We start from the raw sequence: 14,364 nt of genomic DNA, 5'->3' as shown, positions 1-14,364 counted from the left end.
CAGGCTCAGTTAGAATAACTGATTTTAATAGAAAAACAAAAGAAAGTCCAACGTTTCGATCACATCATAGTGATCTTCCTCAGGGAAAAAAAACTAATAATAGTATAAGCAGTGCAAACCCTTAAGAACCTATAATTATATATAATTATTCAGAAAGCTCTAATTGCAGGAAGGCCATCTCCAGTAGACTCCATTTAAAAATTATTTCCTTTTTCTTTGTGATACTAAAACAGTAGCTGGTACTTGATCCCAAGTCCCAACCAAGATATAATTATTCCTTACTGGGGGCAAAACAATCATATAATCTCAATCGTATTTTAAGGAAAGACCCAATATCTGGATAATCCTAGGTCCCAAGCATTCTGGATAACAGAAACCGTACCTATTGTAAGATATGTGTGTAAAAAGGGAACGCTATTGTGTTTATTTCACCAGTGTTAGACTGGTGAATATAAAACTCCAGGGAATATACTGTATGCGTGTTGTTGCACCAAGCATGGCTGTAAATGTGTACTGGAAAAGCTGGTTAATGGGTCCCTGGGGTGAATGGAAGAGAACAGGGTGGGCCTTCCATTCCTTGCTCCAGTAAAGGTGGCCATACACGGGCCGATAAAAGCTGCCGACAGACCAAGTCGGCAGCTTATTGGCCCGTGTATGGGGGCCCCCGACGGGCTTCCCCGATCGAGATCTGGCCGAAAGTCGGCCAGATCTCGATCGGATGGGGTTAAAAATCCCGTCGGATCGCGGCCGCATCTGTTCGTTGATGCGGTCCCGCGATCCGACCGCCCGTTTGGCGAACGCTAGGATCCGATCGTTGGGCCCTAGGGCCCACGATCGGATCAGCCCGATATTGCCCACCTCAAGGTGGGCATATCGGAGGGAGATCCGCTCGTTTGGCGACATCGCCAAACGAGCGGATCTATCTGTGTATGGCCACCTTAAGTGTTTTGCAGCTACCTAAGTTAGAGGTTGTTAGCTTATTAAGCTGTAGTTAAAAGGTGGTGTGAGACTACACCTCAGTGCTTCCCCCTTGAGACCTCCTTTTGAACTCAGACTCCTTTTCTGTGCCGTGGCCTATGGTTTCAGCTACGTGAATGTCACTATATATATAGATAGACAGACAGACAGACAGATATATATATATATATATATATATATAAATTTATATATATATATATATATATATATATATATATATATATATATATATATATATACAAATTTGCTTCAATATTGATAGATTTTACAAGTTGCAGTTTTACAGATAATCAGAGAGAACTTTTTAAAAAGGAGAAACAAAAGGGGAAATGATGCAAAAACAATGTGTAGGTTGTTCTAAGGAAATATGAGGAAATTTATTCAGAGAAAGTGCGTAGTTAAGTTTTACAATAAAAACCATCAGACTTTTGTAGGCGTCTTTATATTTATATGATCAGTAAACATTGATTATAGTAAAGTTTGTATTCAGTATCAGATTTATATCTATCCAATTATTGCTTGTCATTTTGTAATGCATTTTAAATATATGAGGGCTTTCCATATGCAGTGAAAAATAAACTCTAATGTCTTGACCTCAAGCTATGATCCATACATTGGTATATACTAATCCTTCTGAAGTGCAAACGCTGGCCCTGAGCATGTAGGCACATGATGCGCGTGTCATTAATGGAACACAAGTATTTAGCACCTTGTGTCAGGACACCACTTGATTGTGATGTGATGTCCAAAGCACCATACTTTATGCTTTTTGTACCTTCACCTCCATGGAAAAATAAGCCCTATAATGTTTGAAGAAGGCTGACCTCTCCTAAACCTCCCACTGAGGATGAACAGTCACCGAATATGGGGCACAGGACTGCACCTTAGTAGATGAGTGGCAGGAGTGCCGTAAATCCAAAACGTCAAAACAGGAGCGAAGAAACAATAGAATGGTCAGGTAGGCTGGGGTCAGTTCAGGCAGCAAGAAAATCAGGATCCAGGAAACAGGCCGAGTCAAAATACAGATAATCAATCAGTTATAACACTTAGTGTCTCACAGGAGCAATGATCACTTCACAATGGAGTCAGGTTCTCAGCATCCTTTTAAGCCGAAAATGCACTGGCGACGGACACCTGTGACGTGACGCAGAGCGTGAGACCGAAACGACTGCGATGTGACGCAGAGCATGAGACTGGACGTCTGCAATGTGATGCCGAACCAGACACGCCATCTTGAGAAGGGGTAGAGACACGAACAGAGTTAAGTTCCTTACACACAGGCAGTCTTCTGCCTACCTGTATTTCTAGTCTTCCTTTCCTCCAGCCCATGCAGCTACACACAATACATTCCTACATCAGAAAATGTTTTATATGATAAGATAATGTACTAATATGGCCATTAAACACCCAGTGACTCCTAACATCATTACTTTATGTAAATAAAAAATAATTAACAAAGACCAATTGAAAAGTTGTTTGAACTGGCCATTTTATAGCATACTAAAAGTTATCTTAAAGGTGAACCTCCCCTTTAAAGCAATTCAATTGGGTATTTATGAAATAGGCATCCCAGTCCAGTTTGAACCAGAAGTAGAGAGTGGGAGAGCTTGGAATGCCCCAACACTCATGTATATGTTTGGGGATAACCCAACCCCCTTCATAAATGTATAAGGCATGGAATTGGTCTGATTTGGTGTTTCGGATCCCACCTTTTGTAAGCTCCCCAGGTAGGGTTCCTATAAACAGGCGTTCTTTTATGCATTTTTCAAATGCATGCCGAGTGCAAAAAAACACATATATTGCTTTTATATGTGTTTTTTAAACTCTGCTAAGTGCTGTTTTGTCAGTTCCAAATGCAATGGTCTATTGTTTTCTATTGGTTCTGAACACACATCAAGTGCAAGAAAATGCAGCATATTGAGTCTAATCAAATGCAATGAAATGCAAATGCAAATGGAGTAAAACGCAACTCAGAACGCACATGCACAGTACAGGTATAGGATCTGTTATCCGAAAACCTGTTATACAGGGCCGAAAAGCTCCGAATTGTTTTCCATAAACTCCATTTTAATTAAATGATTCAAAATTTGAAAACATTTTCTCTGTAATAATAAAACAATAGCTTATCCTTGATCCAAACTAAGATATAATTAATCCTTATTGGAGGCAAAACAATCCTATTCGGTTTGTTTAATGTTTAAATTATTTTAGCACACTTAAGGTATGGAGATCCAAATTACAGAAGGGCTCCTTATCTGGAAAACCCTAGGTTCTGAGCATTCTGGATAACAGGTCCCATACCCATACCTGTACAACCAGGCAGACTATAATGGAATCAATTATCAAAATGTGTCTAGGTGCACTCAAAAATGTGCCTCAAACTCAACTCAAACGTGTTAAAAATGCCCTTACAATTAAATCACAGAGGGAGACACAGTTTGTAAGTCTCAGCCAGTGAATAGGCAAGTGTTCCTAAAATAAAGCTGGGATGACCAGGGTTATACAACCAAACAGTCTAAAACATCATGGAAAGGGGGTACACAGATTAGTTGTCTGACTGAGTGCCCAGTATTTTGTATTTTTGTAGGTTTGCTAATGCATTTTATTAACTCTAAAAGGTTTACTACACACCAGCTTTCCATGTGATGCATATTATTAGTAAATGTTACATTTTACTCTATTTGAAGAGTATACATTTGTTATATTTGTAGCTGTTGTCACATTCTGGGCAGAAGGTACATGCATATATACTTATAATTACACAAAAAGCACACAGGGTAGCATATATGTATCACTTCCCTACTAGCTACTTGTCTACTTTGTTGAATGGGGCAGACTTTAATTATAGTTCTTTACACTTTGCAAAGATCTTGTAATAAAGTTTTAATAAACAACATACAGGGGAATGTAATAAAAGTCGCAAACAGCAAAACAATTCGCACCAACAAGACTAAAAATCCACATCTCGCAATGTAATATTGTTCCTAAAACTGTTATTGCATTGCGACTTTTAATTGCGCATTGCGAATTTTAATTGCGCACTCATAAGAAGTGCTTGAAGGTGTCGTAATCTTTTGGAGCAAACATAACGACTTTTTCAGTAAGAATTTTTATTACATTGACTGCGCATTGGCGCAAACTATAAAATTCGCAAACGGTCTTTCACTGTCGGAAGTGGTCGCTAAACAGTTTCCGGGCTCGCAAAAGCTATATTAAATTCGCACAAAGCAAAATTTGTTCGCACAAAGGCATAACTTTTCGCATTGCCAATAGTTTTTCCGTTAGCGATTTTTATTACATTCCCCCGATAGTACGTTATATCACACATTAGCTCCAAAATATTATTGAGCATTGCTTTAACATTAATGCAATGTGAATGGATGGAAGGATTAATTATTCAAAAATTATCTTCTTGAATATGGAACAGTTCAAAGACCTTGCTAAAGGGCCAGTTCACCGTTGAATTAAAATATAGTATGATGTAGATATTTTGAAAAAAATTGCCATTAGTTTTATTTTTTTTTTGGTTTTTGTGTATGTTTTTAGCTTTTTATTTAGCAGCTCTCCACTCCAATTTTTGCAGCTATCTGGTTGCTAGGGTATTATTTACCCTAGCAACCAGGCAGTGGTTTGTATGAGAGACTGGAATATAAATAGTAGAGGGCCTGAATAAAAATATGAGTAATAAACAAAACAATAACAATAAAATTGTAGCCTCACATACTGTTTTGGCTGCTGGGAAATTGAATGTCTGGAAAAATACAGATAAGCCATCTCTAAGAAACAGTCACAACAAAAAACCTTGCAAAGAATGAATATAGAGTAGCTTTAGTTTCCCTGTTGCCCTGTTAATACAAAGAATACCAAAAAACATAATTTTTTTGTGATTAAAACAATAGGCACAATATATATCTAGCAAAAGCCATATTCATTGAACTGATATTGAACATGGGGGGTTTACTGCTGATTAAGAGTCAGTCCTCACGAGCAGATTCGGGGAGATTAGCCACCCCAGCGACAAATCGCCTCTTCTTCGGGGCGACAATCTCTCCGAACTGCCTTCCCCCTGCCCTCCGCCGGCTAAAATGAAAATTGCCTGTGGCAATTCACACACGACGCTTAGTTTTCCGAAGTCACCCGAAGTTTCCTCGTGAGGCAACCCGAGGAAACTTCGTGCGACTTCAGGAAAATGAAAAGCCGCGAGTGCCATGCCGCAATTCGGGAAGATTAGTCGCCCCAAAGAAGCGGCGATTAGTCGCTGGGCCACTAAATCCCCCCAAATCTCCAGGTATGACATTTGCTTTAAGTGTAAAATTAAAGATGTTTGAACTTGTTTCTTTAGAGGAACTAGATGAGGATAAATAAGCAATTTATTCAGATTGCCCTTCCCAGTTAAATCCCCTGTAACTCCTTCTTATCTAAGGTGTGTGAGACACTGATAGTAATCACGGGGAATAGAGAAGCTCATTGTATAGAACTCATCTGTTTTTAACTAACTGCTCATTCCATTAGAAGCAAGGGGAGGAATTACATTACCAAACCACTATCAAAATGCCTTTTATAAAATAAAAAAGAAAGAAATTCTAAACAGTCAGAACATGTATCTATAGAAATAAGTCAAATCAACTGGACTTGCTGTGTTTTTTCCTTAAAATGCATATTTGCTTAACAATAAGCAAATGTGCATTTCAAGGAAAAAGCACAGCAAGTCCAGTTGATTTGACTTATTTCTATAGATATACCATGACCTGGATGAATGAGAATCTTCACAAACAGTCAGGATATGTGTTTAATACAAGTACCATTTATTTTGTTTATAATTAACCCTTTAATGGGGGGTGTTCACCTTTGAGTTAACTTTTAGTTTGATGTAAAGAGTGATATTTTGAGACCATTTGCAATAGGTTTTCATTTTCAGCTCTTCATTATGCAATTTCATCAATCTAATTGCTAGGGCCCAAATTACCCTAGAAACCATGCATTGATTTGAATAAGAGACTGAAATATAAATAGAATATGGCCTGAATAGAAAGATGAGTTATAAAAAGTAACAATAACAATACATTTGTAGCCTTACAGAGCATTTGTTTTTTAGATGGATTCAGTGACCCCCATTTGACAGCTGGAAGGAGTCAAAAGAAAAAGGCAAATAATTAAAAAACTATAAAAAAATAAAATAATGAAGACCAAATAAAATGTTTCTTAAAATTGGCCATTCTCTAACTTAAAGGAGAAGGAAACCCCCTGGGCGCAAAACCCCTCCCCCTCCCTGTGTTGCCCCCCTCCCTCCACCACCCTGGCCTACCTGTCCCCCTGGGCAAATGCCCCTGACTTGTTACTCACCCCTCTGCGTAGGTCCTGTCCACGGAGTTCACAGTCGCCATCTTCTCCCACGAGCGTCTTCTTCCTGCTTTGACCGGCGTCTTCTGGCGCATGCGCAGTAGGAACATTTACCGGTATTTACATTTTGTGCTCTCTGTTTTTTTTAGTTTACCTAGGAAAACTAAACATTATTTCTTTCAGAAGATCTGGAACTTTCTAAATCTGCCTAAGATTTCTATCTTCTGTCCTTTACCACCTTATTGGTCACTGAGTTTAAGTCCCGGTTGAGCTGCTCAGGGATTGGATAGCTGAGGTTTGAACTTCTCCTCCAGCTCATCCAATCACCAGCAGCTTTACCAGGACTTGAAATTCTGTGACCAATAAGGGAAGAAAATGCTGTCACTGGAAGAAGATGCAGCAACCTGTGCTCCCCTCCTCCCTTCTGTAGTTGGCAGCTCACTGACAGCAGGTTGGCCACACTAATGAAGTAAGTGTGACACTGCCCCCCTAAAGGTAACCCTTTATGGTCCCTGTTGTGTGGTGGGGCCCTGGGCACCAAATTTTTTTAAACTTCTGGGGGTGCAAGTTTTTTTACATGGACGTTTAAGGGGGGCCCTGGCCACCAATTTTCTTATAAAGTGTGGGGGGGCCTGGCCACCAATTTTTTTCCACATGTGGGGTCCTAGCCACCAATATTTTTTTAATGGGGGGCCCTGACCACAAATGTTTTTTTTAATGGGGGGGCCCTGTGCACAAATGTTTTTTTCAATGGGGGGGCCCTGACCACCAATATTTTTTTATTAACATGTGAGAACCATAGCCACCAATGTTTTGTTTTTTTTAGTGTGTGGTGGGGGGTGGACCTGTGGGGTGGGAAGGGTGGACCTGTAGGTGTGGCTTGTGGTGGACGCAGCCCAGGGGGCCCAGGACATTTTTTTTCGTATGGGGCCCTGTGATTTCTGATGGCGGCCCTGCACCCAAATGAAAATGGTACATATGAATTTTCACGGATGACACTCTGTGCCATAAGACCCCCTAACAGACTCTAGAAAACCAGTACGGAGACCCTAGAAAACCATATATTTTCAGAAAGTACACATTCTGACAAATGGGTAAACACGACTTTCTATTGCAAACTACCAAACTGCAAAGCCGTGCTGAGCGTATCGGTTTTTATGAAATTTCTGAAAATCTTTACAAAGCTTGCATTTTACCCCATTATATGCCCCACATTTGATAATGTACCAGCATAGAACATCCTACATATGAACTCCAGGGATTTACTAAACACTTTGATGCTCAATATGCATATATTTACCAAACAACGTGGCACACAGAGACCTCCAAATGAATATAGCAGACAAAGTTTCCATGGGCAAAATGAAGTAACAAAAACAGTGAGAAATGCAATAAAATCACTATAATCCAAAAAAAACCCCACAAAAATCAATACTTTTGAACCTAATTTTGAATATCTTAGCTTAGGTTTTACAGACAGAAACACCTACGCAAGAAATGCAAGAAAATAGCTAAAAATTAAATAAAATGGGCAAAAATGCAAATACGCTATTAATTCTGTTTTTTTTTTCCAAGGATGGAGTAAAAAAAAAGTAACAAAGTGTGTAAACGTGTGCACTTGGGGGCATATTTATCAAGGGTCAAATCTAGAGTTTGTGGGAGTTTATAAAAACTCAAACTGAAATTTAATTCAATTTGAATTAGATTCGAGTTTTTTCACCAAAAAAAAAAATCTTTTTAAAAATGTTTTTTAAAAACAACTCCAAATTGATTGTAGGAGGTCTCCCCTGGGCTAAAGGTGGCCATAGACGCACAGATAATATTGTACAAAACTAATTTTTGTACTATATTCGGTGCATGTATGTTGGGAAAAGAGCCAACCGATATCGGCAGAAGACTTGGATATTGGTCGGCTCGTCGATCGGGCTGGACTCAAAATTTTGATCAGGTGCCTTTAAAGGCACCCAAACATCGCCCATTGTCAGTGCTGAATCCTCAGATACAGGTAGAATTTTATTGTTTCTACCTGTATATCTACCTGTATATCTGACGATCAAGCTCTTCACATGTGTATTGAAACGAACAATCTTTCTTGGAAAGATATTTTCCAAGAAAGATCATAATTGTTACAGTATGTCTATGGCCACCTTTAAACACCAATTCGGCAGGTTTTAGATGGTAAATAGACTAATTTGAATCCTTAAAGGGACAGTACATGATAAATTTCAAAATCCTAATTTCTACTTTTTTTAAACTCAAATCAAATTTCGACTATTCCCTAGTCGAATTACACTTAAATAAACTTGAAATTTGAATTTAAAAATTAGAATTTTCAATTCGACCCTTGATAAATTTGCCCCTTAGTGTATGTGCGTGCATGTGCAAGTATGTGTCAGTGGTGTGTGTAGTAACCTGCTTGTGAAGACATTCTGGTTAAGGGCATTCTGCTGTTTTGCCATTGCTTGATGATCATATTCCTGTTCCTATTTTGTGTGCTTCCTGTTAAGCTGAGAGCAAGCATGGAGCAGGCCAGATCTACCTGCCATGTTCTAATAAATATACCAAAAGTTCCAGGGTGTATCTGACTACTTACCTGAACTAACACAGTAGAATCATTAACCCACTGCTAGCCAGCAGTTTATTACAGTGTGAATGTGTGAAACCCCACAAAAATTTTTGTGAGTGTAAATGTAAGTGTGCAAAAAGTGTGTGATCGTGTATTTTGTGTGTGTTACACTAACCTGGGGTATGAAGGCAGTAAATCAATGTCCAGGAAGGCTGGAGGACTGAAGGCACCCCAGAAAGCCCTCTTCTCCGTGATCCAGGCAGCAGTAAACACATGTGTCTGCTGCACCTATGGGGCCCATGGGCGATCGTGCCCACGGGGCCACTTTCCCCCACATTGCGCTTATTGCCTAAGGGCTTCTGAGTGAGCGGGTAAGGAGTAAGTAGCCGCTCTTCCTCCTGGAAGAATCTATGTTCTGTGGCACTTAGGTACTTTTATCCACAGATTCTACCACTTAAAGGGTTAAATACTGTCCAGGTAAACATTATGTTCTCAAATAAACTGAATGCAGAACCAATAAAAAGTTAAAGGGGTGGTTAACCTTTATGTCAACTTTTAGTATGTTATAGAATGGCTAATTCCAAGCAAGTTTTTAAGTGGTCTTAATTTTTTCTGTTTTATAGTTTTTGAATTATTTCCCTTATCTTCTGACTCTTTCCAGCTTTCAAATGGGGGTCACTAACCCCATCTAAGAACAAATGTTCTGTAAAGGCTACAAATGTAATGTCATTTCTACTTTTAATTGCTCATCTTTCTATTCAAACCCTCTCCTATTCATATGCCAGTCTCTTATGCAAATCAAATCAATGCATGGTTGCATAGGTAATTTGGACCCTAGCAACCAGATTGCTACATCATGCTAAAAGTTAACTCAAAAGTAAACAACCCCTTTAAACTGCATTATGGAAAGTGGTATATGGTATGATGATACAGGTATAGGATCTATTGCCTGTAATGTTTGTGGCCTGGAGTTTTCCCAATAAGGGGTCTTTCCTTTATTTTGATTACAATGCCATAAGTCTGCTAAAATTATTTTAATTATTAAATTAAACCCTGTACCAATGTGAATTTATGCAAGTACATTGCTCTGTTTTATTATTACAGAGGAAAAGGAAATCATTTTTTAAAATTAGAATTATTTGCTTAGAATGGCATTTCTGTGATTTGTTACTTTCTGGATAAGTTTCCAGATAAGGGATCTCACACCTGTAACTCTCCTCTCATACCTGTACTGTCCTGTACATGAAGCATTGTTATTTATACTCTTTTATTTATGTTGCCTGCAATTCTACTACTATGACTTTCTTCCACGGGCAAAGTAATGCTGGCATTCACGTGTTTGTAGCAACTTTGTTAATATCAGTAGTTTCATTTTCTTTTCTTAGTAAGAATCCAGATTGCTGGGACGTCTATTGCATTTGTGCAGATCCTTCCCAATCCAGCAAAGTGATACAGTAAATTGTAGACCATTCCTAAGAATGAAAATGTCCATCAAGTCAGATATCCCTAAAAAATGAATACCCTAATATAAACTGAGAAAACATAGAGTTGCATGCTGTAATAAGTCATACATGAAGTGCCGTCTTTCCTTCTTTTATCCCTCTACCAAAATCTTTTCCCATACTAACATCCCCCCTTCCTTAAATGGTATACAAGGAAATGCATAAGGAAATATGTATATTACAAGAAAGTATACTGTATTACCCTGTTTATTTCTATGTCAAAATCAATAAAGAAAGATTTGGAAACTAATATAAACTGAGAACAGAATCAGTTAAAAATAACTTTAACCAGATTTTAGATTTTGAACAGAAACCCCACTGTCTTAGTAGGGCAGCAAATGGTTTTTAGAACTTAAAACATTGGGAAGTTAAATATATTGTTTACGTAATGTAACATAGAAAATGTATGTATTATAATGCAGTAGTAAAACTAGATAAACAATTTTTCCCAATAATACAGAGCAAACAGTAGCATAAAAACTGCAGTGGAAACGCCATTGGGGAATAAATAACTTATACCATGGGCCTCAGATTTATGGCATACAGGACATTTTCTCTGCCAGTGGAAGGGAGTACTTTTACATTTAAATGAAAATTGTGACTGCCAGATTTGGCCAGAAAACACACATTTGAAGCTGAAGCTAATGACAGTCTCCTTGGCAACTCTGGTGCCACTCTGGAGTGAATGGGAAGCAATTTTTCCCCATACAGCTACAAAACACTTGGGCACAAAAACATTTAATATGGCAGAGAGAGTAGTATTCAGCATCAGCAAAATGTTTGTTACATATCTGAACTGGATTTGGTCAGGACAGGCAGGAAATAAAGTAATTAAGTAAATCTAATCAGGGCCACTGTGACATCCATTGCTGGGGTCATTGTCTTTTATACTGATGTAGTCACTGTCACACATATTGCTGTGACCACTGTCTCATATATTGCTGGGTTTACTGCCTCATATATTGCAGGGTTCACTGTCTCATATATTGCAGGATTCACTGCCTCATTTATTGATGGGGTCACTGTCTCATATATTGCTGGGTTCACTGCCTCATATGTTGCTGGGGTCACTGTCTTATATATTGCTGAGGTCACTGTCTCATATATTGCTGGGGACACTGTCTCCTATATTGCTGGGTTCATTGCCTCATATATTGCTGGGTACACTGCATCATATATTACTGGGACCACTGTCTCATATATTGCTGGGGTCCCTGTCTCCTATATTGCTGGGGTCACTGTCTCATATATTGCTGGGGTCCAGGCCCGGACTGGCAATCTGTGGGTTCTGGCAAATGCCAGATGGGCTGCTATAAGATGCCATAAAAAGTCACTATTTAGTGGGCTGGTGGGGGCTGTTTGGGCCTCTGTGTTGGCTGATTGGGCCTCTGTGAACCTGAAATTATAGTGCCTATTTTAATTCTCAGTCCGGACCTGCTGGGGTCCCTGTCTCATGTATTGCTGGGGGCACTGTCTCATATATTGATGAGCAGGGGGCGATCCTAGTGCTAAAGCTGTCTGAGGCGGTATTCGCTATGCCGCCCCCACCTCGCCACCCACACTTACCTTTACAAAGCCAGCAGAGGTACGGGGGGCACATCGTAGCACCCTAGAAAAGCTGGATTTCTGGTTTAATAACTGCAAATTAAGCTCTTAAAGTTACCAGGAGCTGCTTTTTGCCACCCCTGGTAACTTGTGAGGAACTGCTGCCTCATGGCAGAAACACCCCTGTTGATGAGGCCACTGTCACACATAATGATGTCACTGCCTCATATATTGCTGTGGTCACTGTCTCATATATTGCTGGGGACACTACCTCATATATTGATGAGGCCACTGTCACTCATATTGCTGGAAGTACTGTGTCATTTTATTGCTACCCCATGCTATTTTAATCATAACTACCAATTAGAAGGTAGTATTTACTGGTTTGATGGGTTCCAAATGTTTACCTAAAAGCACTTTGCAACTGTTATTCAATTACTCAATAATGCAGTGTAACAACAAGGCACAACACAAGCACCATCTATTCATGCCCATTGAAACCCACAGAGAGAGAAAAAAATAAAGGGATGGGAGGAACGGTGTCTAGTGGCTAAATCTGAAGTTGTAATCTTTACTATTGTTGGAGGAAGTAGAATAAATATGAACATATGGTCATTGTGAACAAATTCATGCTCCAAGTACTTGTCACTTAACCCTCCAACAGCTAAAGATTGCTGAGGATAGGGGTGTAGGGAATTGTAGTTCAAGAGAAGATAAAGAGAAGATACTTAATGTATATATGTTATAGGGCTTGCAAAATTTGTTGTGGCCCAGCATCCCCCTTTATAAGCTACAAGCCTGCCTCAAGGTCTGTTCATTTATAGTATAAGATATACGTTACAGAATTCTAATCCATAAGGAGAAACTGGTATTTTATCTGCCTTCAATTTTAGTGCCACATTATTATACACGGTCAAAAATCTGAGGTGAAAGTTGAGTGAATATTAAAATAAAAATGTTGGCTGAAGTAGGAATTAGGATAAGAGTTAGGGCAAATAACACAACTGTGGCACAGCAGTGCAGCTTTTCCCGCATATTAATGTTGTCTGACCCTCAAGAGCTACTTTCATTTTCCAGTAAATATAAAGACTTTTTATTAACGTTTTTTTTAAAGAAAATAAACCGGCAGAAATGTATAACATATAGCTATATGCATGTGCATATAAAGGCTCCATGCTATTTTGATACAAAATAAAATTCAGCTGCATATACAATTTTTTATTTGAAAGGAGTTGTTCACCTTTAAGTTAACTTTTAGGAGGTTATTTATCAAAGTCGAGTTGTTTTTTCCAGGAAAATTTTGAGTTTTTGAGAGTATTCTAAAGTGAAAAATAGATTTTTCGGGTTAAAAAAAAAAAAACTCGGAAAAATGGTCTTCCTGTAATTGTATTAAGGGATTTTCGTATAAGAGAGCCCACATCTGTATTTGCAGCAGGGCATATTGGCAGTTATTGTTTGTGCAACTGTTCAGTAATGTGATGGCAAGGAGCAAGTGACTTCAGGCAGTGTTCAAATGTTTGGGGTAAAGATAACAACCCAAAGTAGGTCACAGCTGACAGGCTTATTGAGACACTGAGACAGGTTGCAACAGACTATTTTGGTACAATCTGTATTATATTGCAGCAATCAAGATTCCACTTTGTCATGGCTGAGCTAAAAAGCTATAAATACCGTGAGAATGCTGTTTATGAGGGTAAGTCCCAGCTGGCATTCACTCTTCTTCTGGTTGCAACCATGGACATCTGCATTGGCAGTTTAGGGGCATGTTGGTAATACAGGTATGGAACCTGTTATCCAGAATGCTTGGGATCTGGAGTTTTCTGGATAACAGATCTTACCGTAATTTGGATCTTCATTCCTCAAGTCTACTCAAAATAATGTGAACATTAAATAAACCCAATAGGTTTGATTTGCTAACAATAAGGATTAATTAAACATGTTACATTGGATGAAGTACAAGGTACTGTTTTATTATTACAGAGAAAAAGGAGATAATATTTTAAAAAATTTGGATACAATGCAGTCTATGGGAGACGGCCTTTCCGTAATTCAGAGCTTTCTGGATACCGTGTTTCCAGATAACGGATCCCATACCTGTAATTTTATACATACAGTACATACAAAGGGCTATCTAGCTGCCTATAACTGCATTATGCTCAGGGCTACAAATACATTACATAGTGGTGAACATTGATTTGGTCCTGTTCGCTACCCTGGAAAGGTTTTTGTGCAAACAATGAATCTTAGTAAGTCATGCCAAGGTGTCAGCAGCTATGCCCTGAGAGCTTATCTGGTTGAACAAATTATTTTGATCATACTAGCCACTGCATGGAAACGCAAACCCATGCATATCCAGGTCATCGTATCCCCATACCCCATATCTTAATTCATGAGGAAATGGTGTTGAGTCACCCAAATTGCTCTAAATGGGGA

This window comes from Xenopus laevis, chromosome 2L, assembly GCF_017654675.1.
Source record: "Xenopus laevis strain J_2021 chromosome 2L, Xenopus_laevis_v10.1, whole genome shotgun sequence".
Taxonomy (NCBI): Eukaryota; Metazoa; Chordata; class Amphibia; order Anura; family Pipidae; genus Xenopus; species Xenopus laevis.
Note: the sequence above shows the minus strand (reverse complement) of the source record.